This window comes from Chelmon rostratus, chromosome 7 (assembly GCF_017976325.1).
Source record: "Chelmon rostratus isolate fCheRos1 chromosome 7, fCheRos1.pri, whole genome shotgun sequence".
NCBI classification, from domain to species: Eukaryota; Metazoa; Chordata; class Actinopteri; order Chaetodontiformes; family Chaetodontidae; genus Chelmon; species Chelmon rostratus.
Window position 1 is genome coordinate 7,452,317 of NC_055664.1, and position 14,288 is coordinate 7,466,604.

Genomic DNA, 14,288 nt, shown 5'->3' on the forward strand with positions numbered 1-14,288 from the left:
TTTAAACAGCCGACAGTCATCCATCCTCTACAAAAGACATGATGATGCAGTTGGTGAAGATTCAATGAGCGTAATGTTTTGTGAGGTGCAGTCAGCCTTGTGTGGCCTCTTTACTGAGGCTCTGTTTCATCTCCCTCTCTGATGCTGCCCCCCAGGGCTCTGCTGGATTACATGTATTTACAGCTGCTCAATGAGCATTTACATTTCAGTTCCACCAGGAGGATGAGGCCTCCGGACTTCATCACAGATCCATCATCTAAACAAACGACAGGAAACATTTTGATGCTGCTAATAAAACAGCTGGAGGTGATGTTTACGCTGTAATGTTAAAGTTATTCACTCAGAGGCACAAAGACAGAAATACACTGGCAGCAAACAACAGTCGTCTCACTCATCCAGGAGACACAGATCAACGTGTTTCTGGTCACCTGACAAACGCAACGTTCACTGTCCTCTGATCTCCGGTTTGCTCCATCGACTCAAATGCTCGATGCTGGACTTCCTCTATGAGCCGCTCACCTTCTTCTGCCCTCTGCTGTTTCATGCTGGACATGAAGTTACGCTCAGCCTGTCTGAGTTAGTTTGATGGAAACAGCTGCCGAGGACTCACATGTAAATCTGTGGTTCATCATCATCGGCTGGCTGTCATAGCTGACCTTCTTACTCTGAACACATTTCACTCCAGAAGAAAACCAGGTGATATTTTTCAGTGCAGAATCAAATCATTCAAATGTCACATTATTCAAATGGAAGCACTTTGCTGAGAGTAAGAGTGGGTGTGTGCAGAATTAGAGGATTTTCAATCCTCGTTGTGGTTTTTGCTCACTAACAAGCCAAAATCTGCCAAATATGAGTCCCTTTCTTTTCTAAAAGCTCCATCAAAATACAAGTGTCAGGTAGAAAATACAGACTGACTCATCACATGTGACCAACAAACCACAGGAGACTGTGATTTCACATGGTTTTAATAGTTATGCTGTAGTGTGACGCACGCTGTAAAGCAGAAAGGTAAACATATTATTTCATGAGGAGGGGGCATAAAGTAGCAGGAGAGGTCTGTAGCTGCAGTCAGCTCCACAGTGGCAGGATGTCATGTTTAAACCTCCATCACTGCATGTGCCAGTCTTGAATCTCACCTTTGGGACAGATTCTGGCTCTTTGCTCCCTCACTGTTCCTATCATGGCCTCTCCTGCTGTGACAGGCTGCTCCTTGTCCTTTGCCATGGCTGCAGGCTGCTGATGCCATTCACTCGCTTTAATAGTGGGACTCTCGATGGCAGCCAGCTGAGTAACCTCTGGCAGTGTGTCTGTGTGTGCTGCTGTGTAGGTGTGTAACCTTGGCAGAGGGTTGTGTTGTGTTTCTCTCTCCTGGCCTCCTGCCTGCTGTGTCTCTCTTCACCTCTTTGTGGGTCACATCCACTCCTGGAGCCTCTCCTGACGCTGCCGGCACGACACGTAACATTAAAACAACAGACCCTGATGCTGAACAATCTGTGGAGAGTGAACCTTGGGTGGAGCGCGCAGTGTGTCTCCACCTGTCACTGTGTCCACTCACATTTTAGCTCTCAGCAACTGACGGCAGGGACAGCTGCTGAAATGCAGTCCCCCAACCCTGAAGACACAGTCCACAACATGATACACACCTTTTTCTTTCAACACCACTTGAAGGCATCATGTTGGGCGACACAGCAGAGAATTTGCATCTAAATCTGACGATAAACGGACGTAACGGAAAGAAACAAATATCTTCGTGAATTTTCAGCATCCTTTGTAGAGACAGCAGATATAAAATCAGAAGCCTTCATGTTGAAACATTTTCACTCCTCATTGCTGAAGCAACAATATGTGAAGCCCTCAGGCTGCTGGAAGCTGCCAATGAGTCAGGAACAAGAGGCTGCTGGATGTTTCTCACTGTGTGTTTGTATGTGACATTCAGCTGTTTCATCTTCTCCCACCTCTCATCCCTCCATTGTTACTGTGAACTCCTACCTCCCACAATCCCTCTCTCCACCCCTGCTCTCTCTCTCTCCCTCTCTCTCTCTCTCTCTCTCTCTCTCTCTCTCTCTCTCTGATCAGGTGATGCTGAACTTGACTCATTTCCTGTGGAAATCGATGGCCACGTTTAATCAAATGGCTGGAAGCTAATGGCTTTAGCGGGGCTCGGGGGCGGGGCCAGAGTGCGCTGACTCAGGTCACCATCAGACAGAAATGGTGAGCGAGCATGGACGTCCCTCCTGGTGAAAACACTTTGGGACAGGCCAGACAAAAATAGACAATGTCCACCTCTGGTGACAAATAGCTGGTTCAGGTTCACAACTGATGTTACGATGCTCCTGAACTCAACAGAACAAACTAGCTGTTTTCCCACAATCTCTTTCAGAAAACAAGGAGGAAGAGGAGCTCATAATAATTAGAAAGCCTGCTGGGTGGTCACATGGGACGTACAATCCTATCGTGAGAGAGTCTCAGTATTCAAGAAACACCAAAGACTGTTGTCAACATGAAGCAACACAGAAGACAAATGTTATCTGAGGAGACGACGACATTCAACACCACCATCCTCCCCATCCTGAAACAAAGATCAACAGCAGATCACATGAAGGGCAAAGAACACGTTCAACACGCTGACTGAGGTCTGGGAGAGCAGGCAGGGCTCGAGCTGGAGGCTTTGATATGCAGACAAGCCAAGAGGAGGAAGATGAGAAACCAAGATCAAACACCAAACAACAGCACTCTCCTCACACTAAGTGACAGTGAAGCTGCTGCAGGATCAATGGATGGATGGATGGATAGATGGATGGGTTGATGGATGGATGGATGGATTAATGGATGGATGGATGGATGGATGGATGGGTGGGTGGATGGATGGATGGGTGGATGGGTGGATGGATCAAATGAATGCAGGTGATATGAACTGTGTCTAAAGACAGAAGGACACTGCAGTGATTTAAAAACAAGTTCAGGTTTTGTCCTTGGACAGAACAAAATGTTTCCTGTGCTCAGGTCCATTAGTATGAACTCAGTCTGAAGTTTATGTCACAGATATTTAATAGTTGGCACTAAATCTCTCAAAAGGAACCAGCATCCACATTCCTCTGCAGTCTGATCATGTCAGGAGTGTGTCACCACAGTGAATCACAGACAGACCGGTCAACCTTCACACACCTCTGCAACACAAATATCTGAGGACAGATGAGAAAAAGAGGGACAGAGGAGGTGGAAAGTAGACCAGAAGGAGGGAAAACTCTCCTTCATCAGTCTGATCCACCTCATGTTTCTTGTCCGGTCAGGTTGAAAATCTTTCCTCTGACCTACAAGTCTGCTGTCTCTCCTGTAGCGTCTCTCTGTTCAGACACAATTTGCTGTGAAGCTGCTGATGACCCAAAACTGCAAATCATCATATGTTACTGCAACTTTCAACCTTTTAACATCAAACGTCTGAGCAGCAGGAAGCCTTAAACTGCTAAACTACCATGAAACAGGCCAGTTAAACATCATAAGGTTCAGCTCCATTAGGCTGACAGGGGTCAGGAGGTGGACTGGGTTAAAGCACAGTGAACTGCATCACACAGCATCACATCAGCGTCCTCTGCTGGACCTGATGAAGGAAAACCACGAGTCCAGAAACACAACACACATTCAACTGGAGACATGTTTGAATGCAAAAGCAGGTTTCCAGGATTCACTGCAACACACGTCAATCAGACACCATTTAAAATGCAAAGCGAGCTTTAATAAAGACGTTTGATTGGACCTGTTGACTGTCTGTGCAGTTGTCCCACTTTAACTGCAAACAGCTTGTTTTTGCTCTCTGTTGAACCTGGTTACTGGAGGGAGGGGACAGTGAACCCTGACAGGGTGCAGGTCAACATTCAACGCAGCTCAAATGTGGCTCAGAGGGGCCAAACTTCTCCCTCCAAGTCAACTCAGAAGACTGTAGTCTCCAGACTAAATATGGACGTTAATCTGACACCAACATCAGGCTGAAACTGACTTCATAAAATCATAAAATCAGGTTTAGACCTCAGAGTCCTGGTGGGAAATGAAGCACGGAGTGTGTCGGACATTCAGAGATAAAGGCAGTACTGTAGAAGATGATGGTAACAACACTGGTGGAGTCACTGAGCCTCGTGGTTCAGGAGGAGGAATCTCTAAAGGTTCCTCTTCAAAACCTTTCACACCTTCTGTGTCACTGATTCATATCAAACTATCAGATCCATCACAACCACGATCGATTCTGCACTCAGAAACTGAACTGCAGTCCACCCTGAATCTATAACCCTCTGAGTGAACATGAATCAGTGCTGATTGTTATTGAATGGAGGTCCGGCTCAGATCATCGACTGCTTCTGAAGACCCATCTAGTTGTTATCAACTCCAATGATGAAAGTAGAGACGTTCTGCCCTACAACTACTGACGTTGCTGTGAGCTTTCTGGTCCTATGATCTGAAAATTAAAGTGAACATGAGATGCTATGGGCTATTTAGCCTTTAACAGTTGGTCTGATCCCTTGCAACAAGGCTGCTGATAATATTCATATAGAAATAGTGAAAGTCGTAAGAAGTGTGTGTGTCAGAGAGTAAAATACAGCAGTGATTTATCTGAAAGTCAATTCACTGATTGTGACATTTTACTTTATTTACTGTGTATAAAATTCAGGGAGCGATTATATCAGTTTTTATTTAACTTCACAAGATTTGCTGCTGAGCTTGTTAACTCCATGTACTTTTCGTTGTGTTTGAACTCAAGATAAGTCATTTCAGTTATATTTAAATGTCTTTATTTACTGTGGAAACATTTCAGGTAGCTTTTATTTCAGTTTTTATTCAACTTTATAAGAGATGCTTCTGACTCTAGGAACTCCATGCACTTCTGGAGCTATTTGTTTTCTGTTTGTTTGGTTAAATAAACATGCTTTAGGCATTTAAACCAAGTTCAGTGTTTGTATTATTCAACATTTTACACCAATTTTTACACTTTTACTGCAAATGAATATCGGCTCCAAATATCGATTATCGACCTCTGTAACTACTAATAATCGGTATCAGTACTGAAACACCCATATCTGTCGATCTGTAATACACTCTGCTAATTCTGACGCTGACTGTTCTTGTGCACATGTCAGCCTTTGTTCTGTCAATCCCAGGAGCACCATTTTGCCCCCAGCAGTAATCACCTGGAATATTTCTTCATCTTTCAAGGATTCAAAACAAAGTGCTAGTTTGTGTTTTGTTATTTTCATCTTTTTTGTAGTCTCACTCTTTTCTCACTGCATTTCTTTTGCATATCCATCGTTGGGTGCACACCAGTCCCTTCAGATGTTATTGAAGCTCAATGACTTTTCCATAATTGGAGCAGCAGGCTGAATTCTCAGTGATATTTTTTCTCTGCTCGCTGCACAAAATACTAAACAGACACAAAGTTTTTTAAAACTAGACACATGAGCTGCCCAATGTTATGATATACAGTGATGAGCTTGGTATGCCAGTTAGTTCATTATACAATACAGTGAAAAGCCATATGAAGCAATCTTTTTTTTATTACCATTATTATTGTTAAAGTGATATTTTATTTGCTTCCGTATGTAACACACACTTTCTACTCTTAACTGAGTACAATTCCTCCTAGTTTTAAAAAGAGATTTCATCATCACCACAGGTCCGTCCATGAATAATTATGTTACAAAAAGAAGCTGTTATATTAAAGAAAAGGAAAATAAATGAAATTCCTCAGCTATCGTTTATTTCAACCCACAGGGAAGCCCATCTAGAAGCTTCTAACATCGGGTTCTGTGCTGATCACAACAGAACAAACTTGGAATTGCCGCCTCATGGCTGTATGCCTCCACCAGCCAGTCAATTTACAGTTTACATCACCTTTTAGTGACTATTTCTGCTTTATTTGTGGGCCTTTGCAGAAAACAGCCCTGCTGCTTCCTCACAGGTCTCGGTTTATGACTGAGGGTGATGGGCTTCTGCTGTCAGACCCTCAACACGATGAAACTCTGTGGCTTCTTTTAAATCTCATCTTAAAACTTTCTTTCTTTTTGAATTCTGACCTCCATCCAGTTGCAATGAGAGTAACTCATTCATGTCGATTTGGTTGCGACCTAAGCAGTGTGCATGTGTTTCAGCTGAAAGACTGTGATCTCTGCTCTAAAATGTCCATACAGCCAATCACACAGATGCTGTCATTAACCTGCACTCGTGCTGATTTGGTCAGCCGGGCTGTCAATCACCACTGTTCTCAACACACCAAAACAACCACTGGAATATAAAGTAGTCACATCTGTGACCTTTTTCTTCCTGTTTATAATTATAAGACACACTTTGGATTTTCTGCTACAAGTCCAATAACTTTATTTCAGGCTGTTAACAATCCTATCTACACAAACAACACACTTTAGCCACCACCTAATTCCATCAAGTCAAATACAATTTGTATTGGGTTTAGTTTAATTTTGTTTATTTTATTGAAATGATTCGTTCTTTGCAGTTACATTTCATTTTGTTGTTGGAAAAAAATGTAAAGGTAATTTATGATAAGGAGGGTCATCAAATTTCAAAAAATAGCCTCCTGCTGCTCTTCTTCTTTGTCTTCTTCTTCGTCATGAGTTGGATGTTTTCTTGCGTCAGGTGTTGGATGTCTTCGTTCCTCGCTGCCTCTTCGTGGGCCCCTTTCTTGTCTTTGACCTGCAGCATCTGTTCCAGCTCTTTCTTTTCTTTTTCCCACTGCTCTGCTCTTCTGGCCCAACTCTCTGACAGTCTGCACAGCTCCTCTTTGCACCTGTCTCTGTCGTCTGAGAGCTCCTTTCTAAAGCTCTCCTCTCTCTCAGAGAGCTCCTTCTGGTGGCTTCGGTCTTTTGCTGCCAGCCGCTCTCGTAGTTCTTCGCAGGTCGCTTTGCTCTGATTTAGAGACGACTCTGCGTCAGTCAGCTGGGCCAAGGTGACGATGTAAGCATTGGTCCGAGCTCGTCTTTTCTTGGTGGCCCTGCTGATCTGTTTGTCTTTCTGCATGAGGACCTCTTTCAGCTGGCTCACTTCTGCCTGCCACTTCTCTTTCAGGGCTGTCACTCCACTGGAGGCTTCGAGCTCTTCTACAGAGGCTCTCATCCTCTCAGATTCGTCTTTCTCAGCGAGGAGGCTCTGATTCAGAGAGACCAACTCCTCAGCTCTCTTTTTCAGGTCCTCCCTTAGAGCCCTGCGCTCGTGGTTCCAGCTTTCGATGGCTTCCTCATGCGTGCGCTTCAGATCGGTGACACGTTTTTGCAAATAGCCGATCCATTCGTCTCTCTCGTCGATCCCCTTGATGGCATTCCGGAGGTCGGCCTTTAACTTTTTGTTCTCCTCCTCTGTGCTGGAGAGTTTCTCCCGCAACGTCCTTCTGTCTTCCAGAGGCGACTCCTGTGCAGAATGAGCAAAAGGAAGCCGCTGTCTCTGGTTCGAGGTGTTTACCCATCTGCCTCTGTCCTGTCTTCTTGCCATTGTGGTTGATGTTGTTCTGAACTGATGATCTGATGTTCTCCAAAAAAAAGCTAAACTGTCTCTTAATACAACTAGTCAATATTCCAAAAGTGAGGGACTGGCTTCTTGGCTCTGGGGTGCCAAAGTATAGACAGTGACAGTGACATCAAAGATCAAGGTATGCCCATATATGGAAGTTGACTCCGCCTTAAAAAGAATGCACTTTTGAAAAAAAACAAAAGGCTGAGGCTCCACTGACTGGCCATTTCTCATCCATTGATGAGCAGTTTAACATCACTCACTGTCACTGCTACAGTAAATTTCATTGTTTATATTGTTTATTGCCTCACCATTCTTTGTATATATTGTTCATTTTTATGTTTTTGCACTATTTATTTTTTTAAGGCGGAGTCAACTTCCATATACTTTGCTGATATCATCAGTCATTTCAGTTATATCTAAATGTTACTGTATTTACTGTGGAAACATTTCAGGTAGCTATTTATTTAAGTTTTTATTCAACTTTAGAGATGCTTCTGACTCCAGGAACTCCATGCACTTCTGGAGCTTTTTATTTTGTGTTTGTTTGGTTAAATAAACATGCTTCAGGCATTTAAACCAAGTTAAGTGTTTGTATTATTCAACATTTTTACGCCACTTTATACACTTTTACCGCAAACGAATATCGGCTCCAAATATCGGTTATTGGCCTCCTTAACTACTAATAATCAGTAACTGAACCACAATCAGGAGTCTGGACGTGAACCTGTGAACGCTTTAGTAAAACTAGTAATTTAGTAAAATACAAACATAGTTTGAGTGTTGCTGAAATAGTTTGTTCCACATCTGCAGCTCTACAGCTGCAGAACAGCTGGGTCTTATCTGCTTCACCTTCTGGTGTCACGCCACAGATCTCACATCTGATCTCACCTGAGCACAACAACTAGTTTGGAAAATAACGTCACTGAACACTGAGTCTGATAATTGTGTCTCTTGCTGAAGGGGTTGAAATTCAAGTCAGAATATATTTGAAAAATGTCAGAACTGCAATATGAGCCTTTAAACGTTGAAATTTTAAGTGTGAAATATTCTATAAATGCTGATAACATTTTGTTGCAGATCTCATCTCCAGTGAAAATGGTAAAATGTCAGAGGTTGAATGAGGTTTAGCACAGAGAAGCAGCTTAGTCCCGCCCGGCTGAGAGCAGAAGGACCTGGCATATAGATGAGACATGAGCTCACCAAGTGGGAGATTCTGCAACACTGATATTAATAATGGAGTATTTTAGGGGCTGTGCAGGAGGCTACACAAGACAAGGGGAGCATACAATGCATCCATATTTTATTCTCATACTGCAGACCTGAAGACACAGCTGCTTCCCACAGACAATAATCAAACAGCAGCGCTCTCAATTAAAGGGCAACACTCTCCATTCTTAGTGAATGACAGAACATTGATCCTCACAGGAGGCTCTCCACTTTATTTCTGCAGAGATGAGTCTGGGTTTCCATCATCATCATCATTCATGTTGTCTGTGTGCTCATCATGAATATTCATGTGTGTGTAGTACAGTTTCAGTGAACGGCCTCTCTGTGGAGTCTCTATTACGCTCGTAGTGATCCATCAACAAGACGAGTGTCACGTTGGATCAGTGGCAGAGCACATATTGTAAAGTCTGTCAGTGGATCTGTTTTTATTCATGGAAGCACAATGAGTCTATCCCAGGTTATTCTCATCAACCCACTTACATTAGCTGCAATCCAATTATGTTGTTTTGCTGCTTAAAATAATGTCAGAAAAAGATGAGTGAATTTCTTTGGATATATCAGTAAAAATCTGTCAGTATTCATGTGATGTCAGTGGATTTCACACCTTTGTTCTGGCCTCTTTTCTTCTCTTCACAGAGATGACCTGGCAGAGGTGCACCTGAAGCCCAGAAATCCCCCAAAACTCCTCAGCTTGTGTTGTTTGCTCTACTAATAATACATTTCAATCTAAATATGACAACAACTCGAACAAGGCAGGTGATGCTTCCAGCTGTCTTCACCAACTGCTTGTTGTCTGTATGAAGACCTTCCCTTTCAGCTCACTGACTCCCTGCAGACGTCTAACAGGGAAATTTCAGCCTCACACTCGTCTGTACTCTTGTGCGCAGGACTCTTCTACAGCTTCATGTTCTCGATTTCTCTCTCGTCTTCGTTTGTTCAGATGAACTTGTCGGCCATGTTTGGGTCACGGGCCCCCCTATCAGTTGGCTCCAGAGGTGGCCTCCATTAATCAGTCTGTACTCGTGGTATGGGGAACTCTTGTGAGAGCACGGCTCTGCTTGCCAGGCCTGAACTCCCCCTGCACTCGTCCTTCTGAGCAACCGACTGTCTGCCCAGCTGTCACCATTATTTCACTTTTATTATCTGGGAGTAAGGACATGTTAGTTAGCAATGTGGTTCCGAATCCTTCTGGGGGGAGGAAATGGAACCCAAGGGCAGCAGTGCAGGAGGCAGAGGCAGCTCTTAGGCATGCAGAAATAGTAGGAAATGTTCAATTTGGCCGGGGAGGCTTGGGGCTTGGCCCAGGCAAACCAGTGTGGAATAAAGCAGGTCTAAAGGAGAAAAGAAAGCTTGTAGTGGAACAGGTGCGTAGGCAGGAGGAGTTGTTAAGAGGGGCAAAAGCAGTTGGTCAAGCCAAACAGGGACAATGGTTGAATTGGGAAGGTGTTGAGAAGAGGAAACTTAGTTGGAGGGACCTGTGGAATATGGAGGAAGGCCGTATTAAATTTCTGATAGGGGCGACATACGATGTGTTGCCAACCCCGCAGAACCTAAGTCTCTGGGTACAGGGCGATCAATCGTGCCCACTCTGCTCAGGTACAGCAAGTTTAAAGCACATTTTGTCAGGTTGTAGAATTAGCTTATCACAAGGCCGGTATACATGGCGGCATAATCAGGTGCTGAGAAGCTTAGCCGCAGGCATTGAGGAGAGAAGGAAGCAGGTGAATTCTGGAAGTTCTAGAAAGGAGAGGTTAGATGTGCAGTTTGTTCGAGAGGGGGAGAAAAATAAAGCTGCTAAGTCAGGGAGAAAGCAGGGAGGTGGCTGCCTGGTAGGGGCTGATGATTGGCAAATGCAGGTCGACTTGGGAGGACAGCTAGTTGTGCCCCAGGAAATAGTTTATAGTAATCTGAGGCCAGACATTGTCTTATGGTCCATGAGTAAAAAGACTGTGTATTTTATTGAGTTAACAGTCCCTTGGGAAAATTCAGTGGAGGCAGCTTATGAAAGGAAGAAGACTAAGTATGCAGATTTAAAGACAGAATCTGAGCAGAGGGGATGGAAGACCAGGGTCTGTCCGGTTGAAGTGGGGTGTAGAGGTTTTGTTGCAGGGTCAGCTGTTTCACTGTTGAGGGAGCTGGGAGTGCATGGGCAAAATTTAAGAAAGACAGTGAGGGAGATGTCAGATGAGGCTGCTAGGTCTAGTCAGTGGATATGGATCAGGAGAAATAATAGTAGTTGGGGGGTGAAATAGGGACAGTGGGGGGGCAGGCAGAGGACATGCATGCCTAACCCGGCAAGAGAAGAGGTTAAAGTCTGAACAAGACACCTCTCCTCTGCTCTGCTTTCCCCGCCCCATCTTCTCGCTCTGCCAATAGGAAGAGAACCAGGAAGTTTAGATAAGGTGGGGGTGTGGCCAGCTAGAGTCTCTCTTTGTGACCATGCGGCCTGTTCAGGTGAGTTTGCGTGGTAAGACACAGAGTTGGCTTGTTTTTTGATCTTTTTGGTTGTTTTCCTGTTTTGTCTGCTTCTTGAAGGAAATGTTAGGGTTTGTTTTCCTGCTCTGTTTGCTTTTTGAAGGAAATGGTAGGGTTTGCTGCTTCTTGAAGGAAATGTTAGAAGAGGCTGTTAAATCTAGTCTGTGGTTTAGGCCTCCACCTTCAGCACCTTCTAAATTTTCCACCCCCTACCCGAACAAGGGTCTGTATCCAATCCCTACTTTCATCTTTTGACTCTACCTCTTTATTTTCTATCCCCTACCCGAACCAGGGTTTGTATTCCCACCCCGCTTTTTCTTGGTGCAGTTGGTGAGAGGCAGGGGTAGATGATGGTAGTGTGGCAATCGGCAGTTACATGTGGCATCTAGGCCTGTGGTAGCATTGTAGCAGCTAACAATAGCTAAAGCGGTGAGAGTATGATAGTATCTTAGCAGTTAGTATTGGTAGCTAGCAATTAACATTAACAGTATAGGTGAATCTAGCGTTATTGTCTTCTTCTGTTTCTCGTAGCAGGTAGCGGTTAGCACATAACATTAGCTAAATGGTAGCATCGGAACTGTATTGTCTTCTTCTGTTCTTCCTAGCGGTTAGCAGTAGCATTAGCAATAGTTAAATGGTAGCATCGGTACTGGCCACTACCTGGAGCATCTCTGGGTCAGTTGAACGTGGCGGTGCTGTTTGGATTGTGTAGGAGCAGTGTGAACTGGCACTAGGGGGGGTGACTCTGGGACGCCGGAGTTCACTGCCTAACCTCCTGGAGGTGTAGTGGGACTAAGTAGGCGAAACACTGTTGAAGGGAGGTTTCCACCTGATGACCCCCAGAGACGTGTTAGGAATCACTGCTCTTTGGCAGGTATAGAAGCAGATTAGAGCTCCAAGGTTCTTCACTGAGAATGAATCCTCTTTTTGAGCACAAGTATCTTGTGTTTAAATTAACTAAATGATCATCTCGCAGTCTGTCGCTGCTTAATACTGAACATTTACTAATAACAATTATCACGTGAAGAGTAACTAACACTCTGAAAAAGAAATAGATTTTCAAATGGGAAAATTAACAAACTAAATCAAGGTCTTTGTGTATTATTCAACATAATATTAAACTGTGTGTGTGTGTGTGTGTGTGTGTGTGTGTGTGTGTGTGTGTGTGCAGCACAGCTGTTGATAACCTGGAGGAGGATCCTTCTAATATCTCCACCACACTTCATTTGTCCTGTTAATTAACACTTAATCTGCAGACTTAAAGGACTTCAGAAGCACATGCAACATTTTCATTGGTCCATTTAAAGGCTCATGTCTGTTACTGAGACAGAGACTTTACTGCTCCTACCAACACACTTCTGACTCCTTCACTGATCACTTATTGCTGTGGTCTGTGTGTCCTCTGCTGATGGAGGAGAAGGTGTTTGGATGGCAGGAAGTCACACACCAACAATCCAAGCATCAGATTTACTGCAGTATGGAGGAACGTGAGGGACAAACTTTAGATTTCCTTTTTCTTTGTCTTTGTCACTTATTCTTTTATAGCTGAATCACCTTTTGCTGGTTGTTTTTTAAAGATTATGCTCATGAAAGACTTTTCTCTGTAAATCAACCATTACCAAAGCAACCTGAACACTGTTTCTATAGACAACCGTTGCTGTTTTAGAGAGCAGGCGGGTTAAAAACGTCACTCACAGAAAGCCTTCAGTGCAGCTGCTTTCCTGAATAACACACCTCACAACACAAACTGCTACACGGACGATTTAACCTTCCCTTTCAGCTCCAAATCTCATTGAAAAATCACATTTTAACAACAGCTACGAGGAATAAACTCATGAAAAATCATCCAAACCAACTTTAAATCCACTGATTATCCTTTATTTCCTACAAAGTAGTTCAAAACATTTTTTGTCAGTAAAATAGAAATAAGCTAAATACTTCTTATCTTCAGTTTGTAAAGCTGGTAATAAAATCAGAAGATAAATTAAATCAATAAATAAAGATTTAATTCTCAGAGATACTGACAGTTGTACAAAGCAACAACAATAAAACTGAAGCTGTTCAAACTCAGCTCACTATTGGTTGACAATAAGTTGACCAATCACTGTCTGCTTGTGAATATTGTGTATATTCACACTGAATGACTTCACAAAGGTCTCTCATAGAGATCAGTACATTTCATGATGTTCCATCATCTGACATCCATCCTGTTCTATTCCTGGTAAACATGTCAGAGTCTTTATTTTCTTCTCTTCTTTGACTCTGGCATTCGATCTCATTTTCTGCTCCTCCTCAAACAAATTACCAGGACTGACTCTCATTTTTCTTTTGCTTTTAACCAAAGTTTACTTAGAAAAGACAATCTGAATGCAGCATAATGGATGTGACAAATGAGACGCAACTTCAGCGAGACTGAACAAAGTAATGAAGCCTCGAAGCGTCTATCTATCACTGCAGGGGGGAGACAGAGAGGTAAATAAATCAACTAACACTGAGCACAGTTCCCTCCATCCAACTCTCTAAAAAGAGTCGACATTCACATCGTCTGCATCTCCACATGTTACAGCAGCGAATCTCCTTTTAAGACAGATTTCAGAGTCAGCTTCGTTATCTTTGTCTCAGTTGTTGCAGACTGCAGCAGCACTCTGAGTGGCTGCATTGAGATCACGAGACAAAGACGTTTGAGAGGGAATCAGTTTTCCACATGAGACAGAAACCCATCAGTGGGAAACAAATCAGTCTGACACCGAGATCAGTATCACTATCACTGCATCTCAAGTCCAAATATAGTGCACTATAATTAATACCTATAATACCTGTCTGTCTTTTCTCCCCCTCTCTCCTCTCAGTGTCTCTTTATCTGTCTGCGGCTCCTTTTGTTGTCTCCAGTTTCAACACAATGTTAAACTGAACTCTGCTGAGCAAGTCTTCCTCTGAGACTGCAGACACTCTGATCCCAACCATGACACCAACCCCAAACATGCACAGCAATGAGTACTTCATGAGCTTGTTGTGGGACACAGCAGCACATAGACCAGAGAGTTTGCACTTCCTGATTCACTCCATCAATCTGTTCATGC